The sequence below is a fragment of the Macrotis lagotis genome, chromosome 1 (genome assembly GCF_037893015.1).
Source record: "Macrotis lagotis isolate mMagLag1 chromosome 1, bilby.v1.9.chrom.fasta, whole genome shotgun sequence".
In the NCBI taxonomy this organism is placed as follows: Eukaryota; Metazoa; Chordata; class Mammalia; order Peramelemorphia; family Peramelidae; genus Macrotis; species Macrotis lagotis.
This window is the reverse complement of record NC_133658.1, coordinates 890,912,743-890,923,616: the sequence shown is the minus strand read 5'-3', so window position 1 is coordinate 890,923,616 and position 10,874 is coordinate 890,912,743. Positions and strand designations below refer to the sequence as shown.

General features: G+C 37.3%; 1 pseudogene; it reads left to right on the top strand.

Moving 5' to 3' along the window:
- The first annotated feature begins 4,443 nt into the window (after positions 1-4,443).
- Positions 4,444-7,492, top strand: LOC141508431 (heat shock cognate 71 kDa protein pseudogene; annotated as a pseudogene).
- The last annotated feature ends 3,382 nt before the right edge of the window (positions 7,493-10,874 follow it).

The window sequence follows — 10,874 nt, the reverse complement described above, 5'->3', positions numbered from 1 at the left end:
GAAATCCTGGCTGTGTATAATGTTGTCCTAGTTCTACTTACTTCATTTTGAATAAGTTCATATGTCTTCCCAGGTATTTTTTTTAACTATCCCCCCCTCTTCATTTCTTATGGCAAAATTGCCTTTCATCAGAATTGTATATCAAGACTTGGTCAGCCTTTCCTTAATTGATGTACTTCTCTTTATTTTCCAATCCATTGCCACCACAAAAACCAATTGTACAAATATTTTTATACGTATGAATATTTTCTTTTTATTTGATCTCTTTAGGTTACATTTGAACTCAGATCTTCCTGACTCTCAATTCGCTGTTCCACTCATTGTCATTGACTCCTTAAAATCTACTCATGAGCCATTCAGGGGCCACAAATGCCAGGTTAGGCTAATCTTTATATTACGTTATTACTCTAATATCCCTACTTCCACTGTTAATTTAAATATGATGATGATCAATTTAATTTCAGTATCTACAAAAAGATGATCACTGGTCTCTCTGTAGAAAATTGTTGTCATATTATTCTGTAATCAATGCATAGTTAAGGGAAGTCTGGTCTAGAATTTAAAAAGACCTTAAGGTTGTGGTCTTAGTGCTTGAAATGATATCATAGGTCATCTGGTCTAACCCTATTATTTTATAGATAATGACAATGAAACCAAGGTGAAGTGCTTGTCTGTATTTTCCAACTAAAGTGGAAATGCTAGTGGTGGGATTAGAACATAGGTTCAGAGCTAGTTTTATTTTCATTTTTAACATGCTGCATCATAGAGACCTCCCTCTGATACTTCCTAGCTGTGCAAGTATAGGCAGATCACATAAACAACTTGAGCTTCAGGCAATGCTTTTAAGACTTTTCTACTAAGTTATGGATGAGTTGCAAAGATGTCTGCTAGGTTATACTGATGAAATCCCAGATCCTTGCTGTTGATATCAGAATGTGATTATATTTGCCTCCAGTATAGAAGAAAGAACATTGGATTTGGAGATAGGAGACCTGGACTATTATCCTGAATTTGCCACATTTTTAGGGGCATAATCTTGGGCAAATCAATTAACATCTCTGGGCTCTCATTTCCTAATAGAATTGGACCAAATGATCTCCAAATTCCCTTCTAGCTCTAAATTCTATGATTGTTATTGACTCAACTGGGGTAAAAGATGCTGAAAAGTGTCAAAAATAGTCAAGGGGCATGGAAAAAGAAAGAAATTGGCAGGCATTGTACAAGAACAATCATCCTTGGCTTCATGTATTCTGAGCAGATTTTGCTGAGAAGTTTGGTTTCTTTGATCCTAAGCATCCCCATTTCAAGACTGTAGCCAATAAATTAGAAATATGTCTGCAGGGGAATTGGGTCTGATGGATAGTTTAGTGGGTAAAATTCATAACTGGAAATGAACACAGATGTGATTACAGCCTGATTTGCTACAATTTGATGAACTTAAAGAGTGTGCCAATGTATTGGAAAGAATGAGGGGAGAGGGGAAGGAATTTGCCTGATATGCTTTGATTTCTCTGCTTTGAGAATAATAGAGATATTTTCTGTGTAACTCAGTATTTGGCCAAGTATCACTGATATTGTAAAGTTGTACCTACCTTCTTGAGTAGCATCGCAATTTATCTTTTTCAGCTTGGTAAAATGTTAGTTGAAAAATCTGAAAGCACAAGGGAAAACAATAATGGGGATATCAAGCTTGATCTTTCCTTTATCAAAAATCATTCTCTCTCTCTCTCTCTCTCTCTCTCTCTCTCTCTCTCTCTCTCTCTCTCTCTCTCTCTCCTCTCTCTGTCTCTGTCTCTGCCTCTGTCTGTCTCTCTCTCTCTGTCTCTGTCTCTCTCTGTCTCTCTCTGTCTCTGTGTCTCTCTCTCTGTCTGTCTGTCTCTCTGTTTCTGTTTGTCTATGTCTCTCTATCATGAAATCCTAGATTACCAACAGTTTTCTGGACAGCTCCATTAAAAGTCCCCCAAGTATCACTAGCTAAAATTGGAGACTATGAAACTTCTATTTCTGAACAAACCAATTCCTCCTGCAAGTTTTTCTATTTCTATTGAGGGAACCAACATACCTCCAGTCATTCAGACACTTATGTGAATATTGGCAGGAATAAAACTAAGTGAATTTTGTAAAACACCACTGTCAAATTTGTACAATGATGTATAGAGGCAATAGAAATCACTAGGTAGAGATCTAACTTCAAATATGTGTAGATCTGTGTTCAGGTCTCACTGTTGACACATTTCTACATGCTCATGATCTTGACCAAATGATCTGCCCTCTCAACCAGGCACTTATCTAATTGGGGTGCCAATAAACACAGACAGAGGAATTTTGCTCAAAGAAGAGATTCTTATTACAACAACACCATAGATCTAACCTTTATTCTTTAAGTTGGGCCATGACAAAGAGTCATCAAATTAATTTGTTGTGTTTCTAAAAAATATATGGATACTGAACGTTGAAGGGAAAGTATACTGGACTGAAGATGACAAGAAGACAAAAGCTGAAACCTCCTTATGTAGCCAGAGAGTTATCTAGAATTAAAGCTAGAGGGGCGGCTAGGTGGTGCAGTGGATAAAGTACCAGCCCTGGAGTCAGGAGTACCTGGGTTCAAATCTGGTCTCAGACACTTAATAATTACCTAGCTGTGTGGCCTTGGGCAAGCCACTTAACCCCATTTGCCTTGCAAAAACAAAAAACCTAAAAAAAAAAAGAGAGAGAGATAATTAAAGCTAGAAACCTGTGTGACCCAAAGCAACCTATTCTGATCTGCTAGGATAACAAATATTTATCTAGAGGGAAAGCATAGCAGGAAGGAATCAGTGATCTTCAATGACTTCCTCAATTAATCGGATGAAATTTCAAGATGTAGATCCTTGCTTGGAAGCACCTGAGGGACATGGCACCAGGAGGTGCTATTAGAGTGCCTTATTCATAAGGCGCTATTCAAGACTGGTCAAATTAAATGCAGAGAGGTGGATTCCTGACAGAAGAATCTTGTTTTTTTCTTAGTCTTTAAGAGTGAATTAACATATCAAGTCACTCACCATTTCTTTTATTCTTTCTTGGACTTGAGCAAACAGACCAGGGCATAGTAGAGCAATTCTGAATCCTGGGACTGGGGGGGGAGTAAAGTATTGATAAAATGTAATAAAATAACTTTAAGGAAATCAGAGTAATGGGGGTGTGAATCAAAAAGACCTAGGTGGGAAGAAGCATATAAGCAGAGTATTTTAAAAATATTTTCTTGATATTTTATTTTTCAAATATATATTATGAACGTTTCAACATTCATCCATATGCATATGTATATTTTTAAGTTTCTAAATTTCCTTCCACCCTCTCTTACCCCCCCATGCCCAGAAAGAAATACTCAGCTTAATATTTTACATGCACACATTTGTGTTAAGCATGTTTACTGATTAGTCATTTTCGGTTTAAGGAATTAGGATTAAGGGAAAGAAATACAAAAGATATATATATATATATATATATATATATGTATATATATATATATGTATATATATATTTATATATTAAAAGTAAATGTAGGAGGCAGCTCAATAATTGACTAGCTGTGTGACCTTGGGCAAGTCACTTAAGCCCATTGCCTTAAATATATTTTTTTTCAAAAGTTAATGTGATTCTGAAGGATTATTTTTTTTTTGGCTTTGTTTTGCTTTGGTTTGTTTTTCTTGCTCTGGATAGGGATAGCATTGTCCATAGCCAGTCTAATAGGGTTGTCGTAGCTCTCTGAACTGCTGTCCTATCTATCAGGGTTGATCATCTCACAGTGTTGCTAATGTATATAAAAATATAGTCTTGAAGAAAGGTAGAGAGTCTACTGGACAAGAATGAGCAGGGATTTTATTTGAAGCTTAGTGAAGCAGAATGCAAAGATATGAGGACAGGAATTGGTGTATGCTGTCCAAATAAGTGAAAGAAGACAGATTGGAAGTATCATAGAATGTGTAGAGAGGAATAATATATGGTGCAGATGGAAAGATCTCTTATTTGTATTATTTTTTCAACCATTCAATGGGAATATTTTATCTACTTCTGTTCAAGATATAATGCTATTAAAAAAATTCCTGATCTCAAGAGTTTTAGATGCCAATTATTGACTTATTGCAATGATATACTAATTAGTCTCTCTACTTTAATTAACACCCTAGGCAGCTAACAAATTGTCTTAAAACACAAATATGACCATGGTACTTCCTTATAAAAGACCCTACTAGCTTCATATTGCTTGTAAGATAAAGTACAAAATAATCAGTATGATATTTAAAGCTTTCTGCACTTTATGTTCCCCCTAATTTTTGAGACTTGAAGTAGGGTAAATTTAAGGAAGATGAGAATTTCTGGGGTGAGAGCTGCTGAGTCCTCCTCAGGTTTGCTTTTCTCCTTTGATGTCTATCTGATCCACAACAAACTACAACATTCACAATGGCTATACTTCAGCAAAACATTTTGGCAGCTGGGCCAAACAAGGTTGATGATAACTATGGGGGTCTCAAACCCATCGGTGATTTAGAGGGGAATCTACCCCAAACACGTGAAGTCTTCCATAGGTGGAATGGGTGGATGAGAACAGTTCATTCCAAAAGCCATGAAGGCAATTGAAGGAGCTGCTATGGCCTAGAGTTTGAATGCTTCAATGATGTTTGTCCTTCCTTTTTGAAGAAATTCATGACATCAGAGACATGATGCCATGACAAACATAGGAATTTGAGTGGAGTGAAGGGGATGCTGTGCTGTCAGCAGCCTCACTTTCTCCTCCAGAGTCATCTGGGTCCAGTGACCAGATATGAGTCAGAGCTACTTGAAATGCCCTGGATGTGAACCAATCAGAGTTAAGTGACTTGCCCAATATCATACAACTAGTACATGTCAAGTATCTAAGACTGGATAAGAATGCCTTTCTTCTTGACCCTCAGGCCAGTGCTCTAACCACTGTACCACCTAGCTATCAAAAGAAGTAAATGGCAGACTCATGACAATGAGCTTGCTACTTGCAGGAAAACACAAAGACACCATCATCAGTTGGGTGCCTGTGTTTCCACATAACAAGCCCTGATGAAGTCAAAGAAAAATTTTAAGAAGATTATCATCAATGTACCAAAAGAGAACAATCTTATAATTTTGGGTGACTTGAAAGCTAGGTTAAACTAGTACTATCAGATATGGCAGGGAATCCTTTGGAGGAATGGAGCTGGAAATAGCAATAACAATGATCACCTACTATTGAAGACTTTTGCATACCATGGCCTTCTCGTCAATATCACAGTCTTTCACTTAAGTAAACACAATAAAACTTCTTGGTTGCACTCTTGAAGCAAACGTTAGCATCTAATAGACATTGTGAAAGTAAGGAGAAGAGACAAACAGGATATGAGAGTTAGAATGTAATGTGCACAAAAGTACAGAGTACTGGACTAATCACAGACTCATCCTCTCCAAGCTAAATTTTCACATTCAACCAAAGCAGCATCAACAAGGCAAAATGACTACCAGAAGAATTCAAGTCAAGAGATTAAATTGCCTCTCTGAGAGGTAACAAGTTTGTTGCTATCTTGGGGGAAAAAGTTAAGCCAATATATGGATGGCAGCAATGGAGGAGAAAAGGAGTGGGGACCTTTCAGAGACTTGGTATACATCATTTCATTTGTTCATCTGGGTTAGAACACTCACAAACATCAAGAGTCATTTGATGAAAGTGATGGGGAAATACAGAAACTGCTAAGCGAAAAATGTGAATTCCACATGGTTTACCAGCAGAATACTTCATCAATTTCTAAGAAGACAGAATTTAATTCCATCAAAAGTAAAGCAGATTGAATACTTAGCAATGCAGCAGCCCTTTTTACCAACTCAGAGGTGAACTATGACCCCCCAACTCCCCAGCAACTTTTACAAAGAGGTAAACAATTAGAATTGACCTTAGTTATTACACAGAAATTTTCTCTATGGTCTTGACCAAGGTGAAAAAAATTGCTGAAGCTTACCTTGGGAAGCTTCACAAACTGTCACAAATTCTGTGGTTATAACACATCTATTTCAACAATTCCCAATATCAGGTCCCCAAAGATCCTGGAACCATCCCTAGCCTCATTGTGCTCTGAATTGTCAATGAGCCAACTGTTTCTGTTATCCCTTATGACTTGAATAAGAAAGTTGGTGCTGGGAGAAATGTGTTGATAAATGGTCCTGGGGGTGGTACTTTTGATGTTTCCATTATTACCACTGAAGATGGAATCTTTGAGGCCAAGTTCACAGCTGGGGACACCCACTTGGGTGGGGAGGACTTTGGCAACAGCACGGTCAACCATTTCGTTATTAAGTTCAAGTGAAAATACAAGAAGAACAACAATGAGAACTAGGGGGTTGTTCATCATCTGTGCCCCACATGTGAAAGTGCAAAATGTACCCTCTCTTCAAATATCAAGGCCAGTATTGAGATTGACTCCCCCTTTTGAAAGTATCAGCTTCTATACATCAATCACTGGAACCCATTTCAAAGAGTTGAATGCTGATATTTTCTTTGGCACACTTTTCTTTGGCATTAAGAGATACCAAGTTAGATAAATCACAGGTTTATGACATTATCTTGGTGGGTGGTACCATGCACATCCCCAAAATCCAGAAGCTTCTGCAAGACTTCTTCACTGATAAGGAGATCAAAAAGTTTATCATAGTATCCACTGCCTATAGTACAATTATTCAGGTTGCCATTTTTTCTAGTGATAAGTCTAAGAATGTACAGGAATTGATGCTTTTTCTCCTTCCTTTGCAGTTGAAACTGCTGGTAGAGTGATGACAATTCTGATGAAACATAATACCACCATTCCCACAAAACAAGATCAGGCAACTATCCTGGTGTGTTTATTCAGGTTTCTGAATGTGAGAGAACCATGACAAACTTCCTTGGCAAGTTTGAACTCACTGGAATCACTGGAGAACCTAGGGATGTTCTGCAGATTGATATTGATACAAATGGCATTCTCAACATTTCTGCTGTGGCTAAGAGCACCAACAAGGAGAAGATCACCATCACCAATGACAAAAGTCATCTGAGCAAAGAAGACAATGAGCATATGGTCCAGGAAGCTGAGAAATACAAAGCTGAGCTTGAGAAGCAGAAAGACAAGGTGTCTTACAAGAATTCCCTTGAATCTTATGCTTTTAACATGAAGGCCTACCAAAAAGGATGAAAAAAAACGCAAGATAAAATTGATGATGAAGATAAACAGAAGATCCTTGACAAAGGTAATGAAAATCAATTGGTTGGATTAGAACCAGACTACAGAGAAGGAAGAATCTGAGCATCGGCAGAAAGGATTGAAGGTCTGCAACCCTATCATTATTAAGTTGTATCAGAGTGCAGGAGTAATGCCAGGAATCATTCCAGGAGACATTCTTCCTTCCAGGGAAAGGGAGATGGCTAGCCCCATTTGGAGATGCTTCCTCTGGACCCACTATTGAAGAATTTGACTAAACACACTAGCAGTCCACACAGTTGTCTAAAAATTAAAGGAATCAAAATAAATCTTGGTATTCAGAATATGTGAATGTGTGGAGAGAGAGAGAGAGAGAGAGAGAGAGAGAGAGAGAGAGAGAGAGAGAGAGAGAGAGAGAGAAGTGAACAACTTTGCACTTTATCAATGCTATATACAAGTGGAAATGCAATTCTTGTCCTGGAGAATAAATATATTTAAAATTGCCACTATGAATAAAAGTAAAGTACAATAGAAGTTTAGAGAGATTCAGGATTCCTGACCTAGTCAAAAGACTGATGAAATTCAGTTTTATGCAGATAGTAACAATCCAAAGTGATTTTCTGATATCCTGAAGGCTTTTTTATAGATCAAAGACATTTTACATCTTAACTACTCAAGTAATGCTGATGGAATCACATTGATTAATGATAGGTACATGATCCTATAAGGATGGGCTATCCATAGTGTCCTTATCAGGTTATCATCAATCAATGTAGAAGCCATTGATCATTTGCCTAAAGTTGTAAGTCAATCTGTTCCTAGCTGAAGATCCAACTGAAGAAAAGGTTTTGCATGCCATTAGGGTCTTTTCATGTGTCAAAACACCTAGTGCTAATTCTATTCCAGTTTAGATTTATAACAGGAGTGTCCATTACATATACAAAAGTTGAATGGAATTTTCCAGGTTATATATCATGAAGAGGTTGTCCCCCAGGAATTCAAAGATGTCTCTATTGTCCATTTCTATAAAGGTAAAATGAATAGATTCCCCTGTGACAATAATGGGGTATGTTTTTCATATTCATTTTGGTGAGATTCTTACCACAGTCCTTCTCAATAGGCTGATCCTTCACTTGGAAGATGGTCACCTACCTGAGAACCAGTGTGGCTTTACACAGGGTTGAGGAACAATCAATATGGTGTTTGGTACCTGCCAACTCCAGCCAGAATGCCAGAAGGAGAATAGATTCATGAGGTCTTATGGAAAATTATGTCAAAATTTGGTTTCCTAGAGAAGTTCATCAGTATTGTATGGTAAGTTTGCCCAAGTTGTACATAAGTTGATGATGCTCTTGAAATTACCTGGTCACCAATGAAGTGAATCAAAGTTGTGTCCTTGCTCCCATGCTTTTTAGCATGATGTTTCAGTCTTATTATCAAAGAACTTTGCTGAGAATGAACAAAGGATCGGGGTCAACGACCATGCCACTGGTAAATTCTTCACCTTGAAAAGGTTACAAGCCAAGACCAAAGTGGAGGGAGTGTTCATGCATGCTTTTCTGTTTGTAGATGATGCAACCTCTGAAACTGAGATGCAACAAAGTACGGTTCTATTCTCTGCTGCTTGTGCTATAGTTAACAAGAAAACACAGGTGTTTCATCAACCAACACAGCATCATCTCTATGTGGAACCATCTGTTACAGCAAATGAAGACGTTTTGAATACTGTGGAACAATTCACATTTTTTGAAGGTGTACTTTCCAGGGAAGTATGAATTGTTAATGAGGATGACGCATGCATTGCCAGAGCAAGTTCAGTATTTGGGAGGCTCTGAAACAAAGTTTGGGAGAGAAGAGGTATTAGACTGACTCCCACACTGAAGACCTAAAGAGTCACTGAGCTACTTCATTACAGTGTACCCATGAACCCTAGACAGTCTATCATATCATGAATGAAAGGTATCACTACTATTTGAATTGTCTTAGGAAGATTCTGAAGATCATCTGGCAGAAGAAGATACCAGACATAGAGGTCCTTCCTGGACTGCCAAACATTCACACATTAATATAGAAAGCATAACTAAAATGAACTGGCCGTGTTGTTCAAAAGCCAGTCATATGCTTCTCAAAAAGACTATTTTATGGAGAAGACTTACAGGCAAGTGCTCATAGAGGGGTTAGAAGTGATATAGGGTTACTCTGAAGACCTTTCAAGAATTTTAGAATTGATTGTGCAGTATAGGAAACATTGGTACAGGACCACACAGCATGGTGTGCCTTCATCAGAAAGGTTGATGTACTCTATTAGCAAGGCAGATTTGAAGGAAATATGAGATATAAAAGCTTGTAGTAACCACACAGGTGTTCACTTATGGAAGAGCTCATATTGGTCTGATCAGCCCCACTAATTCTCTGTAACTTATTGTTAACATAGTGATGTCATTTTTGTCTTCTTTGAAAGTCAAGGGCAAGAACCACCCAACCAAACAAGTCTTACCTCATATTTCATTCCTTCAGACATTCTTTTCCAATCAAAGTGATTTCCTAGATGCTCTTCATATTTTAAATATTATTTTCTTCCCCAATGCCTTCATATAGTCTGTCCTCCATTACTCAAATAAAATCCCCATTAATTTTCTTTCCCTTTTAGAATGCTCATCTTTTTTTTTTAGGTTTTTGCAAGGCAAATTGGGATAAGTGGCTTGCCCAAGGCCACACAGATAGGTAATTATTAGGTGTCTGAGACCAGATTTGAACCCAGGTACTCCTGACTCCAGGGCCGGTGCTTTATCCAATGCACCACCTAGCCGCCCCAATGCTCATCTTTCTTTGAGTCAGTTGATGCCTCTTCCTGCCTAGACTTTTCTTGATTCACCAGTTATTAGTCAATTCTCCATCTTAAAATTTTCTATTTACCAATATTTTTATCTCTTCCCTCACTGATAGTATAGAATAGACAGATAGATAGATAGATAGATAGATAGATAGATAGATAGATAGATAGATAACTTTAAGAAAACTCAGTGGGCATTGTGGCAATTGAAAAAGATTTGAGAGAAATAATATCTGGGTAATTTAATCACTTTATTAATAATACCAGCAAATTAATAAAAGAATGGTCTCTTAGATCAAAGACAACCATGGCAGTAGGCTCATGGTTTATAAGACCTTTTGAAAGAGGTATGTTCTCTAGGGTGTCTATCTGCTATAATTGGTTAACAATTAATGAAAAAATGAATATAAAGGAAGGGTTGAGAGTGACATCATATTACCTTTGGACAGAGAGACTCTGGACAATTTTGACAGGGTCTAATTCCACCCAGGTTTGAGTGAATGGAATGGAACTTAATTCCTTGTAAGGTATATGGGATTGGATACAAAAAGGGGTAAATCTGCATCTCCCCAAAAGATTGGTTATTAATGACTATTTCTTTCAGCATCTAATCATTTTATTTTTGAAGATGAGGATTCTGAGGATAGGGAAACTAAATGATGCAATAGGTCACACACATGTGTAAAAAAGCAGCACAGGTAATGGATTAACATATCTAAGTCCTCCGATTCTATAAGTTTTCTACTTCTTTTAAAAAATTTATATTTATTTTATTTTTTAATTCATTAAATAAATCAAGCATTTACATAACATAGGGCAATAAAAAA